This window comes from Equus caballus, chromosome 18 (assembly GCF_041296265.1).
Source record: "Equus caballus isolate H_3958 breed thoroughbred chromosome 18, TB-T2T, whole genome shotgun sequence".
NCBI classification, from domain to species: domain Eukaryota; kingdom Metazoa; phylum Chordata; class Mammalia; order Perissodactyla; family Equidae; genus Equus; species Equus caballus.
The window spans coordinates 48065647-48089189 of record NC_091701.1 but is presented as its reverse complement, the minus strand read 5'-3'; the positions used below and the strand labels follow the sequence as shown (position 1 = coordinate 48089189).

Sequence of the window (23543 nt, the reverse complement as noted above, 5' to 3'; positions counted from 1 at the left end):
AAGGTACATTAGGAGGAAAGTAAATGAACTATTTTGGCTGAAGCACAGAATTTGTGTCAGGAAGTAGTGGATGATGATGCTAGAAATGGAGGTTGGAAATCACATTGATTGTTGAGAGTTTTTAGCACCAAGCTACTATATTTTGACATTATCACATAAAATGCATCAGCTATTGGAAGCTTTAAAGAGTCTAACATAATAAAAACTTAACAATAAGCTTTTTCACTTTTTGCAAGTGTTCAGGATCCTGCAGTAGCCTGGGTGATAGTAAAGTGAAGAGAGGCGTTGAGGCAGCCAGATACGCTACAGATCTTGATTTGAAGTATACGGATCCCCTGGATTTTTCACAAATAATCACATGTGAACACCCATAAGGTCTATTCACTGCTTGTACACACTTTCTTAAGAGTTGAGTCAATTCATGAGATTGGATAGGAAGAGAGATTATGAAGAGAAATTTAAGAAGTTTTAGTGGGCAGTATGTCAATAACCTTAACTCTAAAAGTATCATGAAACAATCTATTTGTTATAAAGTATTTATTAAAATCTATAAAATTATATTTGTGGCCCTATAGTTTTGTCCAGGAAACATCCTAATGAATACACCCTTGGAACATTCTGTTGCTTTTCCTGGGATGTTCCCCTTACCTTCACCTTTCTCCCGGAGATTCCTGACCCCTCTGACTATGTTAAGGCATTCTGTTATATGTTCTCTCACCCTGTTCTTTGCTTTATAATTATTTCTTATAATTGTACCTATGCAAAGATAGGTGAAATGTTGCATTTAGTCTATCTTCACTATGAAAATATAAGCCTTCACCACCTTGTTCACTGCCTAACACAAAGGAGACTTTTAGTAAATGTTCCTTGAATGAATGAATGAACCACTCGTGGTCCTTTGTCTTTTCCTTCTATAGTAACAGAGAAAAATGGCATGTAGAGGTGATGCAAGACAAGTTTATTTCACTAGGACGCTTAAAACTTCAAAGGAATTAATACTTGAAGATTTTAGAGCGGAAATGAGACTCTAGAGCCTTACCATAAATGTTACACATAATTTATTCACGTACTTGTCTCAAACTCAACACTACTTTGAAGGCTAAATGCCAATAAATAAGCAGGCACTTCAAGGTAAAGTCCAAGATATTTAATTACTGCAAAAGCAGCCCAGTGGTGGCTCAACCTCATTGATATTCTTTTTGCTGCTACAGATGAGTGAATAAATATTTCTGAGAGCTGTCTTTATGGGCAAAAAGGTTTCCAAACTTGGAAGAGATCTAATTGATTTCGTGTTTACATTACAACTAAGAGGCAATTATAAACTGTTGCATAACATTTAAAACATTGGTTTTGTTTTGTAACTAAAACGTATTGGTGTTTTTCATTTTGGTTCATTGCTCTTTAAAGTTTGAACTTGAAGTTAAAATCAGAAAAAACTTTAAAACGTATTTAAAAGTGTAAGTGTAAAAACCTGAAAGGTTGAGATTTGAAAACTAGATATAGTTATTGCATATCTTATATATTAGTATGACTAAAACATTACACTATTATTACAATTATAAAGTGATAATAACATAAATATTTTTGAATTTTGAGTTAATAAACTTTTTCTATTTGCTTTTATTTACCATTTAACAGATACATTGTCAAAAGGGAAAAACAAATTAGTTCAAAAAATCCACTTTAAGGAGTTGTCTTTTTTTTTAAGATTGGAACCTGAGCTAACATCTGTTGCCAATCTTCATTTTTTTTTTTCTTTTCTCCCAAAGCCCCCCAGTACATAGTTGTATATTCTAGCTGGAGGTCCTTCTGGTTGTGCTACGTGGGACACCGCCTCAGCATGGCTTCATGAGCAGTGCTAAGTCTGTGCCCAGGATCCGAACTGTCAAAACCCTGGGCCGATCAAACAGAACATGCAAACTTCACCACTCAGCCATGGGGCTGGCCCTGAGCTTTTCAGTTTTGTAAATTCAAGGCTCATTTTCGTTTGCTTCCACTACACAATATCTTATAAAGTTAGTTAAAAGGGCAATAATTTTATGGTTGCTGCACTTTAATTCATTAAAATAGCATGAAGTTGTTTACCTCAGTGGTTCCTTACATGTCTATTTTCAAAGGGTATCTTATTATTCTAGTTTAGGAATTTAGCAGCAAACCAATGAAATAATCTAATTATTCAATTGATAGTTAATAGTTTCACCATCTTAGATAGTATGACAGACCTACTATGAGTAAATGATTGTGGTTCAAACAATCAACTATTATTAAAGAGCCTATAAATATCTCATTGGGATCAATATCTTCCTATAAATCATTCTTCAAAAGAGTTTTCTACCTTTACCCCAGGAATACGGTAGAATCAGCAAGTGAATTAAAAATTCCAATAACATTAGCCAAGAGATGGTCAGCTTATCCATCTTTAGATTTATGTAATAGCAATGTGTTCAAGAATGACTGATGCTCACAAAAAATGTAGCTATGGGAAAACACTCTTATCTTTATAACAAGCACAATATGGGCATTTTTTTTCCTGCCTAAGTGAAGTTCTGCCTGGGGTCCTAGTGTGGCACAGAGTTTCTTAGTTGCTTGCAGTTCTTATAAGTGACAGATATAGCCAGATCATCCAGATATGGTCAAATCAAGAGAGGACCCCAGACTCATAAAACAAATATAGTAGGGAAGAAAATTTTCTCTGAAGATCATATCAATGGCACCCAATGGGATTTTTTCCTGATTAGTTATCATTTAAAGTGGTAAAATAAAACTGGGCGTTTAGAAGCCATATTTTAGAAGTGCCACACTGAAGAAGGTCAACTTGTAATTTTCTGGTCATTATTTAACTAGCATTTTAACAATTTTGAAAGAATTATTCTTGCCTCCTATTCTCTACCACTGATGGTTTGGTAAATAAACCCATCATGTTTTCAATCTGCTAAATTAAGATCGACAGAGGCTGAGAATGCCTTTGCAAAACTGCATCTCCTATCCTGAGAGTTCTTAGAGGCTTTTAGCAGGAACTATTAAATTGTTTCTGTGAGGCTATTGTGACATTAAGGAGATGTTTTTCTCAGAAAAATTCAGATGCAGGAAGGTGAAATGATGTTTCCAAAGCAACAAAGGCCATTGCTAGTGTCAAATCGTAAACTTGAAAGATAATCAAAAATCTCCCTCTGCTTGGAACTTGAATTCTTCCTTCTGAGCTTGTTCTCAGTGTCCATCTCTTGGACTGTTTCTCTCTCTCCCTCTCTCTCTCTCTGTCACACACACACATACACATAGACTCCTTAACCCCTATCCCTCATCCCCAAGATTTTACTTAAACTACTGAAATACCAGAACAATCAATTTAATTTAATTATAGTATCTCCAGGTTCCAGCCCAGCCACACATTCTTACTTGGTTTGCTTATTTCTTTCATCTAAATTGTTCATTTGCTGCTCTTTGCTGGGGAAGGGAAAACATAATTTCTTTCATTCTTTAATGTAGAACTTTGAGATACTTTGATAAAATGTTATTTTCTTTCTTATTCTGTTTCTATAAAGCATATGTCTTAGGTATTTTTGGATATTGAAGATTTAGAAAAACCTGCATACTTCTGTGCTTATAAAAATAAAAAATTCTGTTATTTATGCAATTACAATGACTAATTCAAATAAAAAGTTTTAGAAAAGCTTTTACTTCTAAGTAACTACTTCTAGTGTTGCAGATTTCCAGTCAAATATAGCAATTCAACTCTTGTCCTCTTAACAAAATATGTCAATTTTTTCTTTAGCAAAGGCTTCTTTTTACTGCTAAATCCTTGAGTTCCACAATGCCAAATATACTAGATTACTATCTTACTACTCTAACTGATGCTTTCCCCTTCCAAAAAATGAAACCAATAGCACTACCTTTTAAAAAACCATTTCTTGGAGCTGGCCCTGTGGTCTAGTGGTTAAGACTGGCATGCTCCACTTTGGCAGCACCTTGGGTTCAGTTCCCAGGTACAGACCTACACCACTCATTAGCAGACGTGTTGTGGTGGTGACTCACATACAAAGTAGAAGAAGATTGGCAACAGATGTTAGCTCAGGGTGAATCTTCCTCAGGAAAAAAAAAATTCTGAGACAATGTCTTCAAGGAAAAAGTGGCGATTTTTATCACAGAATATAAAGTCTAGATTTTATTTTAAAATATTTCTCATCTGAAATATAATGATGAAGTATCAAATAGTAACTAGTAAAAGCACACACAATTAATACAGTTAGAATTTTTCCTTTGTTAACAAATTTAACCAGATTAATTGTGGAGTTGAGAAAGAAAAAGGCAGGTAAATGAAAAGCAACAAAAATATCATCACGTTACTATTATGGGAACTACACATTTCCTTTAATATAAAACGGATGCCAAAAATAAATATAAAGTAGTCCCCCATTATCCATGGTTTTATTTTCCATAGTTTCACCTACCCGTGGTCAACCATAGTACAAAAATATTAAACAGAAAATTCCAGAAATAAACAATTCATGTTTTACACTGCACATTGTTCTGAGTAGCGTGATGAAATTTTGTGTAGTCCTGCTTCATCCTGCCTATGTCCATGTATCATCCCTATGTCCAGCATATCCTCACTGTGTACACTACCCACCCATTAGTGACTTAGTAGCCGTCTCGGTTATCAGATTGACCATACAGCTATTGCAGTGTTTGTGTTCAAGTAACCTTTATTTTACTTAATAATGGCCCCAAAGCACAAGAGTAGCAATGCTGGCAATTCAGATATGCCAAAGAGAAGTGGTAAAGTGCTTCCTTTAAGTGAAAAGGTGAAAGTTCTTCACTTAATAAGTAAAGGAAAAAAACTGTGTGCTGAGGTTGCTAAGATCTATGGTGACTTTTATTACAGTATACTGTTATAGTTATTCTATTTTATTATTAGTTATTGTTGTTAATCTCTTACTGTGCCTAATTTCAAAATTAAAGTTTATCATAGGTGTGTACGTATAGAAAAAAACATAGTATATATAGGGTTTGGTACTATCTGTGGCTTCAGGCATCCACTGGGGGTCTTGGAACATATCTCCCATGGATAAGGGGGGACTACTGTAAAAGTGTAACCACCAAGTCAGAAAACCACCCATAAATTCCCCAGGTCTTACAAACAAACTGAGCAGGTTGTTTTGTAATTATTTTAAATGGAGACACAACCTTCCTTTCCTGTTTAAGATGTGAATACACTTGGGAGAAGTATCATAGTGATTTAAATTCATGTGAAGTTAAAAGAGGGACAATGAATCCTTTCCTGGGGGCAAGTTTTAATAGGGGCAGGATGATGGGAATCTGGAAGGAAGAGGAAAAAGGAGAATAAGGGGCAAAGTCTTGGCCTTAAATGTGAATCTGATCTCCTTCAGAAAGTTCCTCACAACGGGTCCTGAAATTCCAAATAACTTCCGCCATCTATCACATCAACTTTAACACACTCTCCCAATTGGTTTCTCAGAGGAACAAGCCCATCCCTTTTCTTATATTAAGATTTTTTCCGTTCTTTAAATGTCCAATCTCCCACTGCTTTCAAAGCACTTTTTCTAGTAGGCTCGCTACATAACATAAAAAGATATTTCAAAAAATGAATTCTAGGTCATAGCAGAGAGAGCAGACACCACAGCTGACTGTACCAATTTTATAAATTCTTGACTTCTCTATACCTTTTTATTAACATTCTGACAGAAGTATATTGAGTTATTACTTATTGCTATGTTTTAATTCTTACAAACTTGTTAAAAATATCCAGTAGGGGAGCAATTGAAGAGACTATCAAATATTGACAGGCTCCACTCTTAATGCTATGATAACCATGTATTTCTGCTAACTTTTTGAAACCAGAACATCAACGTGTCCTAACAAAAAAATGCTCGAGGCATTAATAAAATACAAGCTTTGGTGATGACCTGAAAAAAACCACTCTTCAGGCCCGAGGCTTTCTGCAAATTGAGCAGTACTGCAACATCACCCCACCAAAGCATGTGGGGACCTCAGTTCTTCAACATGTCAATTCTACGCCTTGTTATGAAATCAGAGCAGACGAGGAGAGCAAAGGGGATGAGAAGTCGCGTGCATACTACTTCAGTTTGAAGCCCAACACATTTAATTTTCGTCTTTCAAACTTGTCAACACTTTTTAGCAAAGACAGATTTCAAAATGTTACTAAAATATCTTTAATGCATAGTGGAAAACTAATAGACTCCTTGTCTAGGAGACTACTAATTCCTAACAGTGCAGATTTTTCATTGTGTCTGTATAGGGAACATGACCAGTTGGGTACTTAGTAATCCCATGCTCTCAGTCAACTGAAACTGCTCTCTCTAGGGTCGTCACTGGCTTTTGTGACCCCACTGCCTCTTCTCTCAACCCTACTGGTTTTGTGTTTCTGCTATCTTTATTCTCCTTAATTGTTTTGCTGCATTTGGCACCTGTGAGCCTCTTTTTCTTAGCCAAACCCTCTTTCTACAGCTTTAAGGACAGACAGGATCCTGGTTTTTCTCTGACTTCTCCAATCTCCTTCACTTTCTCTAACTGACTTTAACCATGGCATGGCCCAAGTCTGACTCTTTAATTCACTCTTCTTTCCATCTATTTTGTCCTTTAGAAATTTAATCCCATCTGGCCTGAAGCAGAACTGCAGAGGAAGACTCTTTCCAGTAGCAAAATCCTCCATTTCAGTAGTTGGTGATTTGTATAATCCAGCATTTTGGCTTGAGATAGATTTTAAATTCAAAATGTGGCTGTTCTTGGAATACTCTAACCACACTCCCACTTTAGGGTCTTTGCGCTTCCTTTTCCTGATCCCTGGAATGCTCTTCCTTCAGGTTACTGACTCCCTCTTACACATTCCACAAATCTTTGCTCCTTCTCAATGAGCACTTCCCCTCCACCACCCCCCGCCTGGACCATCCTATGTAATACTGCAAACTGCTGCCCTTTTTCTCCTTGATTTGCTTTACTCTTGTAGGGGAGGAAGACTTTTCCTCTACCTAATGTGTGTTCGTCTGGCCGGAGAATGAATTAAATTCACATGAGACAGAATAGCAAATTAAGAGAAAATTAAACGAAGCTTTATAACATGTATACATGGGAGAGGTCAGGCAAGCTGAGCAACTGGCCAAAATGGCCGAAACCACCACTTAAATATCTAAAGACAAAGAAGGATGTTGGGGGTGGAAGGGGAGTCTATCATGGGTGATTACCGCACAAGTACAGTAAACAAAATGCAGATTTAAGTCCTTGCCTTTGGCATTGATTAAGAGTTTCTAGAGACAAGGTCATCTGCCCTTCTTCCTGGTACAGAGGGAGATATCTTTATAGATGGAGAGTTCCTTTACAATGTAAATGTCTCTTACAAAGGGTAAGTAAATTCTACTTTTCAGTTGCTTTCCTGTCTGCAAAGTAACTAGCCTCAAATAATCATCATGCCAAAGAGCCATATCTTGGGGTGGCCAATTCCAGTCCCCACACTCTGTTCAAACTTGCATTTTTCTACAACATATTCAACTTCCAACATGTTATACAAATTATTTATTTTATTTACTAGCTATTGCTCCTTATGTTTTTTTTTCCCTGATAGAATATATGCTCTAGTTTGTTCACTCACGTCCCAGTGGCCTAGAACAGTGACTGGTACTTAGCAGGTGATTAATCAATATTACTGTAATTAAGCTAAAAAACTTCCCTTTATTATCCACTACCTTCTTTTTCTTTTGACTGCCAACAGCCAAGTCCAGGTTTCCTCTCATGATAATTAGTTAATTACCATGCTAATCTCATTTCCTGTTCCCCCTCTGTTTAATCCATTTCCTTCACTGTTGGCTGATTTTCTCCAAAACCTACATTTATCTTCTCATCATCCTTCTCAGAGACTTTCACTATAAGGCCAAGTCAAAATTCCTTATTCTGGGGCTTGAGGCCGAGCTCAGTATGACTACCAATCACATCCAACCTCATCTACACCCACTCCTCAATTAACTCTAGTCAAGCTAGCATTGGCTTTTTTCATTTAAGAAATATTTGTTGACCTCCTATTCCTAGGTCATATGTGGCATAAAACTAATTTACTGACAGTTTAGGCAACATGATCTAGAGGAACGCAGGTTTAAATAACAGCATTTATATTAAAGAAGAAATTGAGCCCAGAGAAGAAAGACACTTGGCTGACTTATTCAGTTACCTGTGGTCCCCATCACTGAAATGCCTCTCCCCTCCACCTTTCAAGTTCTTGGAAAGCAAACCACACCTATTTGTAAAGGTTCAAGTTCAACTTATTCCGTGATTGAGTCTCTGCCTTTCAAAAGTGTTAATTCCTTTTAATAAACATAAATAATAAATGTTTCGTCCTCCCACAAATATTCAAATGTGCCTTTCCTTAGTTTCCTTCCCTTCATCTTAAAAAACACTGATTTATAGAATACACATGCCTTTCCATCCAAAAATGCCGAGAAGCCTCTTCTCCCAGAAGGCATCTTTTGCCCAAAGCCAGCATCACACTTGGGAAGAAAAGGCTGAGAAGGGACCTGGGCCTCTAGGGAAGGAGTGTAGGGCTTACACTTCGGACTGGTGAGAAAACTGGCATCCCTTAATTGTATCACTCTTTCACTGCCATCTCTAAGTGTCTCAAGGTCTCATTTTCTCACCACTTCTTGTCTTAACATGACGTTGTTAAGACGATATGAAGCTTTGGGTTTCTGCAGCATTACCCTACCTCTGCCACTAATGCTTAAAATGTTCTTCTTCTAGAAGGCCTTCACAAATAATCCTCTTCATGCTACTCTTCCCTTCCTCTGAACTTCAACTTTATTTACTATGTTATATACATTAAACACTCTAGAATTTCACATTATTTTGTCGTATCTTTTTATTTTGTCACATGTTGATCATTGCAGAAATTCTTAGAGACATAAATTTTTTTCCCCACAGCAATGGCTGCAAACCCTTGGTAATCAATAAAGCTAACAGTAGAGCATTTGAAAAATTCAGATTTGAGGGACCCTATACTCAGACCTGCACGAATTGGATCATTTATCTAGTTTCTATGGAATCCATATTTTCAAAAAGCCCCCAAATGATTCTGATCATCAGCCAGATGTGGGTATCATTGCTTTAGATAATTTACCTGGGGCTCAATAGTAGAGTAATCTCAAAACATCTTTTGACTTAAAAATTATTTACTTTTAACCATTAAAAATTCATGACCAAAGCTTGTGATTCTGGATGTTATTGATTCATCTCATCTAGGTTTCAGATTCTAGTATTTGATTTTGTGAGTACCATATAATACAGCCAAGCACCGCATAACAACATTTTGGTCAATGACGGACTGCATATACGACGGTGGTCCTATAAGATTAGCACCATATAGCCTAGGTGTGTGGTAGGCTACACCATCTGGGTTTGTGTAAGTAGTGTAGGGGAGGAAGAAATTTTCCTCTATCCTTCTAGGTTCTTCTGGCTTGTCTAAGAATTAAATTGACATGAGACAGACTAACAGGAGAAAAATGAACAAAAGTTTAATAACATGTATACATGGGAGAAACACAGGAAAACTGAGTAAATCACCAAAATGGCCAAAGCCTTCATCTTAAATACCATCCTCAGCTAAAAACAAGAGGAGATTTTGGGAGTGGGGAGAGTCATGGACTCAAAGGGAAGGAAAGCAATTCACAGGTAGGTGAAAGGGAGCAAATGTTTGGAAAACAAGTGTTTGGCAACATAGAAACAGAAGAACACAGAAGGGAGCCCAACAAACAGGCTTTTTTAGGCTCCTCCCTGTCTACTACCTAGTTCATGCTATGCTAAGGAGATCGCTCACTTCCTGAGACAGGTTTTTTTTTTTTATCTGAATTCTTTTAGGCAGTTAAGGGGGAGGTAACAAGACAAACTTCCTGAGTCTATTGTTTCTTAAAAGTAATCAACCTAAGATAATCCTTATGTTAAAGAGACACACTTTTGGATGGCAAATTTTGTTCCCCTTCAGTACATTCTATGATGTTCACACAATGAAATCGCCTAATGACGCATTTCTAAGAACATATCCCCATTGTTAAGTGATGCATGAATTTTAGAAATTTATTTCTAAAATTTTAGAATTCAAAATATCTGAAATTTCAGCACATGTACATACATATTTTATGTGGAAACAGCCTATCAAACATATAGTTGTGGATTCTCACTTTTCTTGTGATGTAACATCACGTTAGACACTTTCTAAATGTCATCATTCTTCAAAACAGTGAAAATAATAGTCTTTTGGGATGATTAACTTAATCATTTCTCCACTTTTGGAATTTTTGGATATTTATCATTTCCCTGTAATTGTAAATATCATAATTGATACCTATGAAATAAACATTTCATTGAATATTAATATGATTTATTATATTTTTTCTTTTTAGAAAATATTCTCTTTACAAAATATGCATTTCATTCTTTTTTTAAACTTTGTAATCTTGGACACAATTTTTGTGCTGATTTCTCCAATTAGCTTGTTTTTTCATTTTCAGACTCTTAAGGCAGTCCTTCATCAACCACTCCACTGTAAGGGGCCATGAAGTTACTCAATCTTGTTAGCACATTCTCTTGGCTCCTATATTTGGGCCTGATCTCCCTCTCACCCAGTTCTCAGGGGTACTTTCTAACATCAACCACACTGCAGGGAGAATTGTAAATGGTACAGATCAATGTTTTTTAAAGTGCAGCCTACAGGTCACTTGTAATAGAATAATCTAGGTGCTTGTTAAAAGTGAACAATCATGGACACTTCCAATTACTCAGACATCTAGGTGTGGGGTCTAAGAGAACGAAAATTAAACAAAGACTCAAGGTAATTTTTATGCACATTGCTGTTTGAAAAACCAGTCTTCCATATACCATGATAGCAATGAATTAGGAACCTAGATTTAAGGTACATCCAATGCCAACACACCTCTTACCATTCTACTTCTCTATAAAAATCTGTATACGTATACGTATTTAATGTGACTACTAATACAACACAATTCCTTTTCCTCTCTCTCTCAACTCCCCTCCACTACAATGCATGTTTTTTAGAAAGTTGAGAACATGTCTATTTTATCTGGGTCAGCCTCTGAATTCTCTTCTTGACCAGGCCCTGACCTTGGGTTCTCTCTGGCCTGCCTAATTTAGTGTTAACAAGGAATCCTGCTGAGTCAATTTATCAAAAATTCTCTTCCCTTGACATCTGATCACACTCCCCATCCCCACCCTCCATATCTTATCACCTGGTCTGCCTTCGGCAAGAATCCTGTTGAGTCAGTCTAGCAAGGATCCCCTAGTCTCTCAGTAATTTTCCATGCACTGATCCCCACTCAGCTCCTTGGCTGTAAATCTCCACTCATCCTTGTTGTATTTGGAGGTGAGCCCAATCTCTCTTCCCTACTGGAAAACTCCATTTCACTAGTCCCTCTTGAATAAAGTCTTCGTTTCTGCCTTTAACAACTGCCATGAAAATCTTTTCTTTAACACGGACATTATGCTATATTTTGAAGATAGAAAGATAAAAGGAGCAGTCCTTATCCTGAAGAATAACTCTCTAGTATGAAAGTTTATCTTATCAGAAACATTTACAAAATAATACAATCAAATCCAAAGCAGAAACATAGACCAAGCATACAGAAAAATTACTATAACTTGAAAGGATTGTGAAGAATCTCTTCCTATGACTATATCTGCATAGCTGAATTTAACTGAATACAAAAATTAGAAATGCCTAATTTGATGTGGCTTATATATAACACTGTTGTTCATGCTGAAAGCTAGCTTTAAATAACACCAAGCATGGCCTGTTTTAATATCAGAATCTATAAAACATGCATATTTCATTTTTTTGAAACAAACAAAAGTATCTTTGATATACTCTGCATGTTTTCACTTTAATGGTGTATTATTAGAAAAGCCTTTGCCTATTATGACCTCTTCCTATAATAGAGAATAATAGGTATACACAGACATACATACATACACACTTATGTACACACACACACTTATCTCATAAACTTGCCTTACCACAGTGGATGTTGCCAGGGGAAAGCTCAGATTCTTCTTCTTCCTCTTCTTTTTGTTTTGCTGAGGAAGATTTGCCCTGAGCTAACATCCACTGCCAATATTCCTTTCTCTGTATGTGAGTGCCGCCACAGCATGACCACTGACAGACAAGTGGTGTAGGTCCACACTCAGGAACCAAATCTGTGTTGCCGAAGCAGAGTGCACCGAACGCAACTACTAGGCCACCACAGCTGGCCCTCAGATTCTTAATCAATGTCATTACCAAGTAAATACTGAAGAAATTTCTAGTGGCTACGTTCTAGAGTATTTCTAGAGTCTTCTGGGCAGTAACAATCTCTTTTGTAATTAATTTTATTAAAAACCTAAGATTGGGGCTAGCCCAGTGGTGCAGTGGTTAAGTTGGCACGTTCTGCTTTGGCAGCCCGGGGTTCACTGGTTCAGATCCGAGTGTGGACCTACACTCTGCTTGGTAAGCCATGCTGTGGCAGGCGTCCCACATATAAAGTAGAGAAAGATGGGCACAGATGTGAGCTCAGGCCAGTCTTCCTTAGCAAAAAGAGGACGATTGGCAGCAGATGTTAGCTCAGGGCTAACCTTCCTCAAAAAAAAGAAAAAAAAAACCCTAAGATAATGAGAAAACCTGTTGGAATGCTAAAATCCAAAACACTGACAACAGCAAATGCTGGAGAGGCTATGGAGCAACAGGAGCGCTCACTCATTACTGGTGGAAATGCAAAAGTGGTACAGCCACTTCAAAATACAATTTGGCAGTTTCTTATAAAACTAAACATATTCTTACCACATGATCTAGTAATTACATTCCTTGGAATATACCAAAATGAGTTCAGGACTATGTTCCACAACAGTATGCAGAGAACTTTTTTCATAACTATCAAACTTGGAAGCAACCATGATGTCCTTCAATAGGCAAACGAATAAACAAACTGTGGTACATCTGTACAATGGAATATTATTTAGCAATAAAAAGAAATGAGCTGTCCAGGCACAAAAAGATATGGAGGAAGTTTAAAAGCATATTGCTAAGCGAAAGAAGCCAATCTGAAAAGACTATATACTATACAATTTCAATTATATGACACTCTTGAAAATGCAAAACTCTGGAGGCAGTAAAAAGATCAGAGGTTACCAGGGTTTCAGCGAGAGAGCGAAGGGCAAACAAGGAGGAGCACATGGGATTTCCATGGCAGTGAAACTATTCTGCACGACACAGTAAGGATGGAAATATGTCATTATACATTTTTCAAAACTCATAGAATGTACAATACAAAGCGTGAACCTTTATATAATGGACTTTAGTTAATAAAAATGTATCAATATTAGTTCATCAATTACAACAAACACCTGACACTAATACAAGATGTTAATAATGGGGGAAATTGTGTGCATTTGAGGGAGGGAAGTATGTAGGAACTTGTAGCTTGCAATTAATTTTTCAGTAATTCTAAAATTCTCTAAAGAATGTCTGTTGATGAAAAACAAAACAAAAGAAAAACCTAAGACACAGAGGTTATAAATCAAACCAAATCAAAACAAAAGAAAAAAATCCTGGCAAGCTAAAACTGCTTCTAGAATTGTGGCCAAAGGGTATTTTATGCTAGTCTTTCATGGTGATGCTGCTGGGCAGCTCAGCTGTTATCTCGCCTTCTTGGGTGGTCACTGTGGTGGTACCTGAAACAAATTTGGAATAAGGCACAGAGGAAACACTAGAGAGTATTCAGGTCCCATTAGCCTGAAACCTATGATTTTGTAATATGAAGTCTGAGTTTTAGGTAGGCCTCGAATCTGTGAAAATCTCAATCATTTTTTGCATAATTACTAAGATAATAACAAAAACAGGACTTACCTAGACTAGACCAAATATTGAGGTAAGGCCTAAACTATACAATTACCCCAGACCATGGGGACTCCTGGTGACCTTTGTGGCAGATTTTGTCTTATGGAAACTTCCCCAGAGCCCAAGGACAACAAGGAGTCCTGCCAGAACTGAGATGCCTCCGTGAATCCTCTAGCAGAGGGCTTCTTTGTCACTGTGCTAATGGATGGGAAGGAGGAAAACAGTCTAAGTTCAAGTTTCTTGATATAAAATCAGGGACACTGTTCAATCTTGAGGTAAAATCAACTTCACATGAAAATTTAAGACCCAAAGTATCATTTTTTTTTTTCCCTAAGAAAAGCTCCTCTAAACCCAGACTCCAATCACGGAGATGCATAAAAAGCAGGGAACATTTTAGGATTTTCAAAAAGGAAAGCTTCTATTGCTCCCCGCAGAGCTCCCCCAAACAGATGTAGTGAGATTTGATCCTTTCGGCCCCGGAGCTGCTCTGGAGCTGCGCAGCCGTGCCAGGAGTCTCTGGCTGTGCTCAGCCTCTGCTGTGTACTGTGGAAATACCGTGCTTTCCATGTGCGCTGAAGAAGAAAAGGGCGGAGAACCATCTTCAGAGAGTATCTGTGCTTAAGGATATTTTAATCCAAAATGGCCAGATTGGTGCTTTGCGATTCTCATTGTTTCTACCTATCATTCTACTTCAAACATAAGAATATTTGCCAGGGAACTATTTCCAAACATCTTCACATGAAAGATAAAAAGCGTGAACTACCACGAAGCTATAAATAAATATAGAGCACCCTTAATGCTTTTGATAATACTGCCTATTTTTACTTCACAGTTTTGCTAATTTTCAAAGATTGCAAAACCAAAAGCAGGAATCAGCTCTTACCCTGTAACGAAAACTTCTGCCCTCGTCTCAGGGTAAAGCGTCTGCGTCTTCACACAATTCCTCCACTCCAGGACTGAGCAGTTCTTGAAGCGTCTCTACTGGGTCTAAGGAAAAAGAAAAATATATAAATAACCCTCTTGAGACGCTTCAGCTAACATTAACACTCGGTTTCAAGTTGTTCAGATTCTGTTTTTGCCATTTCATGAAATTTCCACGTATCTCGCATCAAATTGTTTCATACAAAATAATCAGCATTTAAAGAACACAATTTGAAGAGGAAATTTTCTTTCTTTAAATCACTTAGAACCCCCCCTTATCCATCTTTGAATGAATGGACTCTTTACCTGTTATAATGTCATATTAACTATTTTGCGCAATTTACTTACTTTTCCCTAAATTACAATTTTACTCTTTGGTCTGAATAATAGCAAATATTTTGCAAGAGAAGTCAAAAATTGGTAGGCTTAAACAGTCCTGTCAGTGGTTTCGCTAAAACTGTGTTATTGCTTTACTCTGCTACAAAATAAACGAACACATTTTGGTCTCTAATCTCCTATGCCTAATTTTTTTCTGACCTAAAAATCCCTCCCAGAACTCTAAGTACCCCATCAAGTCTATAATAACACTGACCTGAGCCAGTGAGAAAGGGTGCTCTGCCTGCATGTTCAATAGGATTGCCTTCCCTCACCACAAAGTTTCAGGCATTCTTTTTTGGAACTACTAAAGAAAATAAGCTGTCTTTGGCAGTCGATCACGGTCCACTCTAATTCGATGAATCCATTTTCTACAGGCTTTGCTTGGCAAGCCTCTTTCCACTGCCTGTGAACTGACTATGATTCTTTGCAAACCTCCTTTGCAATTCTACCCAAACACTTCCCTCTACATCCTAGAGTTATACGCTATTGAAAATATATTTTAAAGAAGACTTTTAGTGGAAATACCTAATTTTGGATCTTGTGTACACAAGCTTGTGTACTCATGATAAATCCATCTTAACCTCTGAAACCTATTATGCACATGGTGTTTACCGACAAAACTGTCTCAAGGTTAAGGGAAACCAGTGGTGTATTGCTGTGTAAGGCCCAGAGAAGTCGGGAAGTCTAGGCTGTGTCACCAACTCTAAAATGTGCCCCTCTTTATGGGTTTGGTTTGTCAAATAATCTGCCTATGGAGGCTCATGATACTGGTTGGACAGTGTTTCTGAACTCTATTTCTAAGAATCATATTCTATATATATTTGGAATTCTTAAGAGCAAATAGTTGGAGATTGGAGAAAGTGGGACCAACAAATCCTCCCAGCAGAGGCATTCAGTAGTTTTTTAAATATGCAGTCCTTCCTTATTAATCTTATTATTTTTAACCTGGGTAATTTTTTGACTCCCATTAACCCAATTAAATGCCAATGAGAACAATATGAATAAATCTAAAAACCATAAAGTAGTGTGAAATTATCCAGACACAACAAAGTACATATTTTATGGTTACATTTATATAAGTTCTAGAAAAGCAAAAACATAGAAAAGGCTATGGTGATAATTAGAACAGTGTTGCAAGGGATTAACTGGAGAGTGGCAAGAGGGAACTTTCTGGAATATGGAAAAATTCTATATCTTGATGGGGATAGTAGTTACCTGGGTACATACACTTGAAAAAACTCTATGGAACTATGCCTTCAAAATGTACCTTTTATTATAAGTATATTATACCTCAATAAAAACAAACAATGGGACTCAAAGAGACCTGTCAGTTTTGGAATTATTTTGAATCAGGAAGTTTTTAAGATGGCATCTTTACCTTCTTCCTGGACAGTGAAAAACAATTCTTCATTCTTTTATTCGTGCATCCACTTAACAAAGCTTCATTAAGCACAAATATATCCAGAGTTAACACAGTGGCAATGTGCTAGAGAAAACAATAGTTGGCAAAACAAAAACCACCCCTATTATGGAGCTTGGAATCTGTTGGGGAAAATAGACAATTAAACTGGACAACGAGTTATGGCTGCAGCATTGAGAGAAGGCCCATGTTTTAACCAAGGGCTTGCATCAAAACAGAATGAACTATTTTATCCTAAACCCCATGCCAGTCTGAGCTGAAAACGTTGGTATTCACTGAGTCTGTAAAATCTGTTAGAGTGATCAGACCAAAGCAAACCAGATAATGTTTTTTCTATTAAATCAAGCCTATATATTCTCTAAATCTACTGAATCAAAACATCACAATACTTTTCATGTCAAATTTCATTTGGACATTGAAGTTTTTTTAAACAAAATTTAGGTCTTCTACTCCCTAAGGCAGCTTATATACACAGCTGTCCACAAGGATAACATGGTGTTAAATGACCCTCTTTCCCATGAGCAGATCCCAGCTGGGAAGACAGGTGCATTTACTTCTGGTGACTCCGCTGCCAGTGAAGGATTTGCTGCCTCTCCCAACAACAAGCATTTTGCGTACTCATGATAAATCCAAGCTTGTGACAGGTGCAGTATTTGATATACAAACAAAGCATAACCATGAACAGAGCAGCATTCCTCTATAAAATGCTTTCAGGTAAATATATCTTCCTCACCATCAACCCCTCAAACACACTTTTAAATGAAGTCCTTCTGTGGGAAATCCAATTTTTAAAGCACATGAACATTTTCCTTGGCCTAACTGGTATCAAAAATCATTTTGTTCCTTTTTATGGCTTTCTAGTCCAAAATTCTTTCCAAAATGAGAGGAGAAATTTATAAGATTAAATAAATGAAAGATCATAATTAAAAAGCAAAAAAATAAAACACGAACCATATAATCAAATGATTGAATTTCCAAGCCTTCTAAGGAAGACTAGGCTACTATTTATTTTGTAAAACTGTCTAGAAGAAAACCAACATGATCTGTTAAAGATCGCTCTAAGAGGAAACATGCTAGAAACAGTGAGTAGTTAAAAAATTAGCTTTGGAATGAGCCGCTTACTTTAAACCAAGACCATAACGGATATTGAATGCCTTGTATTTAATTAACCAAACATCCACAACATTACCTCTTACTGTTCTCTACTGACCTTCCCAGTCTCTGACCAGACAACTTAGGGTGTGGGCTGCATTCAACTGGCAGGACAGAAAATGGCCACTAAACCCTAAAGTAACTGGGACTCTAAATAACTCTCTCTAGAGAGTTAATATGAGAACCATTCTATATACCCACAGAAAACATTGTCAGATTGCAATCCAAACTGTAGAATGACACTCTAATTACTTTCCTACTCTGGTCAGTGATAAATTCAGAAATCCTCTATTGCTGTTTAGGAATTATGGTTCCTGTTTGTGTAGGTTTAACATATTTAATATTTAAGAAATGTTTATATTTTGACCAAGTAATACATTTTTTAAAATCCCATGTTTTATTTTTATTTTAACCAAATAGTTGATGATTAGAATAGTTAACACAATGGAACAATTTCCTAGCATTTTAATATAATCTTTCCTTCCACTTCTCCAATTTTTACTCTTCCAACCCCATTTTAGATAGTTTTGGTTTCAATTCTTTCCTTCTGCCAATGTGAATATCAGCTCCCTGTGCTTTTAGTTTCTTAGTCATCTTTTGATATTTACTGGTATTTTAAGGAATACTTTAAGGAAATATGTGATATTGAATTTGTGAGATTTGAAGAACCCTGGCACATAAGTACTGGCACATAAGACTTCCTCAATGTCAATCCATTGGATACATTATTTTGGTGCAAAATTCTAGAAGATTTTTAATGGTTTTTACATTGTTACAGCTTTCTTCCCCACTAACTCTCAAAGATGTCACATCATGACATTTAGTCTGAAGGCTTGCATCCAATAATAAGATAAGCTCTCTCCATTGGTCCTTAGAGCAAATTTTAAGCAGCTCCAAACTTGTTAAATCTATTAAACACTAAAATCTATCTAACATCACTGAAACAGTTTGAAAGTGGAACTAAAATCTTTGGAACTAGTGACTTAGGACTGAATTTTTCCACAGGTTTAATTTTAGGAATGAGCTTTACTGCATATGCACACGTTAGATAAGTTCAAAGTATATATTTAGCTTCTAGCATGTGCCAGTCACTGTGCAAGGCACTACAGAAACATGAATAAAACATAGCCCTCCCTCTAAACTAACTCATAGCTAAGACAATGAAGGTAAGGAGAAAAAAACACATAAAAAGATAATTTAATGCCATTTGGCAAGTGCTGTGACAAATGTGTGACACTGGACTATGAAAAAAATGTAGGTTGGACACTCAATTTCCCAGATGAGGTGGGAAGCACTAGGATGGGTTCCACAAATATTGATTGAGTGTCTAACTTAGGGACAATAACGTGTCACCTAAACCAGTCCTTAAGATACTGTCCTGATTATTAGCTGCATATCTCATTAGACACATACACACTTGGTTTTGCCCTGTTTTTCAATCAATAATCTTTTCTTTAATATTTTCGTTAATATTTACCATGTGGCTACTTCAGGCAGAATTTTCTCACCCAGAAAATGCAAGTACCTATAGGGTTATTGTGATATTTAATGAAATAATATTTGTAAAATATTTAGTGCAATACCTGGTATGTAGTAATTGCCATACTTATTGAAGATTTGGCTTGTCAATCTAGCTGTCTGCCCTTGGGCAAAATTTTCATGCATAAAAGATATGGGATTTGTTATCACAGTTCTTCTTTCCTCAGAAGACATTCAACTTGTCCAAATAAGTTGTTTGGTGTCTATATCTGAGGGGAGAGCTACATATTCCTCTAACACTAAAGTCTCATATGGAGCCATTTGTGGCTAGAGATCAGTTCTCAGGGGAGATAGCTGAGCCGAGGAGGTCTTCAAGGTTTCCAGATATCCATGGATAGGTTCTATGGGGTCTGTATATTCCTCTTAAATATAATGGATAGACAAATTGTGAAAGGCTTTGAAATGGACCAAAAGAAGACTGGATTCTTCAGTGAAAAGGAAGCATTATCTAGCACACACTTCTGAGTTATTTGATTCTATGGAGGGCAATTTGAGCTGTTTTGCAAAGCTGTACATTATAGATAACTGATAGCAGTTAAAAGGATACTTATCCAAAGACGCACAAATTCCTTCTGGTAAAAAGAAAGTTGATTTCTCTCCCAGCTCCAACCCTAGGGGGAAAAGCTAGTTTTGCATCTATTTGTAGATTCATTTCAACATTCCTGGCTCAACTATGTATGTACAAGTCAACATCTTATTAGTTTCCTCATTAATAACCGAGTTAAAATTTTTGACAGTTGTTTCATATTTGTGTAACGATCTTGAGGGTGCTTTTAAAAAATTATCATTTAATCATATTTTTTTATATTCATGTTTTGATTTCCCCTAATAATTAAAAAAAATCTCTAAGTGATTTCTGTGTCTTCTAGACTACTACCTTATAACCAAGTACTGCTATATGAACCCAGTGTTCATGTTTGTAGATACAATCATTTTGGCACCAAGAAGTATTAATAAAAATAGAGATAGGAAAACGTCAATGATAACCCCGTACAAAGAGCACTTCCACAAACAAAATTTTAGGAGAATTGTCGCCATGCAGTACACTATTGCCATGCTGGATACAAGAATCTGTACATAGAAAGACAATGCCATATTCACATGCTGTACAGATATTTCATTTCCGTACAACTTCTCCTGTTACATTAAAAACCAATATTGTGAAATTGAATTGCTCAGATTTGTAGATCTATTTGTATTTTATTTGTAATTATGTTTTGTAAGAGGCAGAAGCATAAGGCATTTATGCCTGGTTTTATGTTTGCATATTATTAAGTAATATTACAATAAAAGTGATTTTATACAGGAGTTCGAAGAGAAGATTTTTGCCCTTGTTTTTTTTTCCCCCTTAAAAAGACTCTACATATTATACAAGTCTAAGAAACACTGGCTTGAAAGGTTGTGGAAAATGTATATTCCAAATTTCACATTTGCAGAAATTTAGCATCTAAGAGATTAAGCTCTGGTGTCCTGAAAGAGTTAATTTATTTCAATCTCATGATCATTTTTGATTCTTCCTGAGTACCCATCAGATCATGTAGTATAAGAACAAAGAAGGCCCAAAATAAATGTCACTATTTTTAAAAAATCTAGTCATAATGGAGCTTTGAAAGCTCTCCTGTGTAGCTGTAAAATATCATTCATCTCTTCAGATTTTGATATATTATTAATTTGAGTTTAGTAATATTAGAATTAGAGTATGAGATTATTTTATTAGCAAAGAACTGCAAGGAGAGATGGACTGATGTGGTATCCATTTTAAACCCAAGAAGAAAGGAAATACAATCATGCATATCTTAACAACAGAGATACGTCCTGAGAAATGCATCATTAGCCGATTTTGTCATTGTGAAAACATCACAGAGTGTACTTAAGGGAACAAAATTTGCCACTCCAAAATGTGTCTCTTTAACATGAGGATTATTTTTAGTTGATTATTTTTAAGAAACAAAAGACTCAGAAAGTTTTTCTTGCTACCTCCCCCTTAACTGCCTACCACAATTTAGTTAAAAAAATTTGTCTCAGGAACAAAGCTATCAGCTTAGCATAATATGAACTAGGTGCCAGACAGGGAGGAACCTAGAAAAGCCTGTTTGTTGGGCTTCCCTCTGTTCTTCTGTTTCTGTGTGGCCAAACAACATTTGTTTTCCAAGTCAGTTTTCCTGGCTTTCTTCCATGTACACATGCTATTAAACTTTTGATTGTTTTTCTCCTGTTAATCTGTCTCATGTCAATTTAATTCTTAGACTAGCCAGAAGAACCTAGAAGGGTAGAAGAAAATTTCTTCCTCCCCTACAGTACTTGTACAAACCTAGATGGTACAGCCTACTACACACTTAGGCTATACAATACTAATCTTATAGGACCACCATTGTATATGCAGTCCGTCAGTGACCAAAACGTCATTGTGTGGCACATGACTGCATACCAATCTGTGTTGTTTAAACCAATACAGTCAGTTTCTACTCTTCTAAAAACCAATAGCCTCTTGGGAAATGATAGCTACTAGGTGAGAAGTATGTTTTAGTTATTTAAAAAATACATTTCTTTCTACTTTTCACTTAAAAGAGGCTTTTACAGAACTCAGTCTTAAAATTGTATATCTTGAGTTGACTCTTTTGGGGATCTAAAAGAGTGTTCTCTCTAGTGGTGAAGAAGGAAATACCAAATACCTAGTTAAATCTTCCACCAGACAGAACAAGTAAAGATTCCAGGTGTAGCTTTCAACTTCTTGGAAAGGTAGAGTTTGGGAGATAATACCATGTGGAATGTAAGCTTGAGGATTTTTGATATCTACCCAGTGACTGAGGAATCCCCAGCATTTAGCTAATTAGAGACATGTCCATTTTTCTTTTGTACTTATTTATCCCTAGTTCCTGGCACATTGTAGGCATTCAATAAATGAATCAATGCAGTTTACAACTAGGAGGGTTCGACCAAGACAGCATGCTCATGTTAGAAGATTTTTAAAAACAAACTTAGTGATAGCATGTGCAGCTCTATTATAACAAAAATATTTTAGCATTAATTGTGTTTTAATTGAAGAACATTATTTAAGTTAGAATATAAAGATATATAACTGGCACATTTATTGTTTTGTTTTTGTTTTAGCGTGAAGATAGGCAAACATAGATAAATATACAGTCACACCTATCATTTTATTCAATTGTGTATTTCTTTCTGTAGTGGGGTATTTTGCTATTAAACTAAATGCTGATTTTTTCCGTTTCTTTTAGTTCTATTTTCCCACTATATTTAAGTAGCGGAGAGGACTTTCTCTATGCTTCAGGGTATGGTTGCCTCAGAGAGAAAAAAGAATCACAGTTTTGGTCATTGAGCAATTAATTTGACCTTTTTAAGTCAAAAATGTAGACAATAGTCTTTAAGACCACGGTTTTGAGTTGCAAGCACCAGCAGCTTGAGAGGAAAAACATTCCAAAGCCTGGACTTAAATGTCAAGAGCCAAATCCTGGAGGACTTGGAGCAAAGGGTTTAGGCCACAGAGAGGGTGGAAAAAAATCAGTGATGCCATAGGAACAGTTTTCCTACAAAACAGAGAGGTGATAAAAATAAAAATCTTTCTGGACTAGAAAAGAGAGAGAGATAGGGAAAGGAGAACAAAATGAGTATAGATAGTGTAGGGGAGGAAGACAAATCCTCTACTCTCTGGGTCCTTCTGGATGCACTACAAATTAAATTGGCATGAGACAGAATACCAGAAGAAAATCAAACAAAGCTTTATAACACATATACATGGGAGACACTCAGGAAAACTGAGCAACTCACCAAAACGGCAGAGGTTCTCATATTAAATACCATCTTCAGCTAAAGACAAAGGAGGATATTGGAGGTGGGGAGGGTCAGTTATGGGAGATTACCAGAAAAGCACAGTAAGCAAAAGTAAAGCTATTATGCAGATTTAAGTCCTTGCCTTCTGCATTGATGAGAGTTTCTAGAGATAAGGTCATGTGGCCTTCTTCCTGATACCTAGAGAGAGATACCTTTACAGATGGAGATTTCCCTTACAAATGTAAATATCTCTTACAAAAGGCAAATTCTGATTTTCAGAGCTTCTTCCACGTCTGCAGTTTTTAAAAGTCACCAGCCCAAAATAATCCTCAAGCCAAAGAGACACATTTTGGGATGACCAATTCTGACCTCCTATAATAGTATGAATGGCCATATTCTCTGAATCTACTTTTGGGTTGAAACTCTGGAGAGTTCGGTGAC

The 23543-nt window shown here is 36.5% G+C and overlaps 1 protein-coding gene across 4 annotated transcripts in view; it reads right to left on the bottom strand.

Moving 5' to 3' along the window:
* Nucleotides 1-14890, bottom strand: part of B3GALT1 (beta-1,3-galactosyltransferase 1) — a 321146-nt gene extending 306256 nt beyond the window's left edge. For 3 of the 4 annotated variants that reach the window (XM_014732518.3, XM_070241163.1, XM_070241162.1), the window contains exon 1: nucleotides 14787-14890. The gene's annotated coding sequence lies outside the window, so the exon portion shown is untranslated. Of the gene's footprint in view, nucleotides 1-12048; nucleotides 12647-14786 lie in introns of those variants that run through there. The other variant, XM_023623082.2, reaches the window with a different exon arrangement.
* Nucleotides 14891-23543: the final 8653 nt, after the last annotated feature.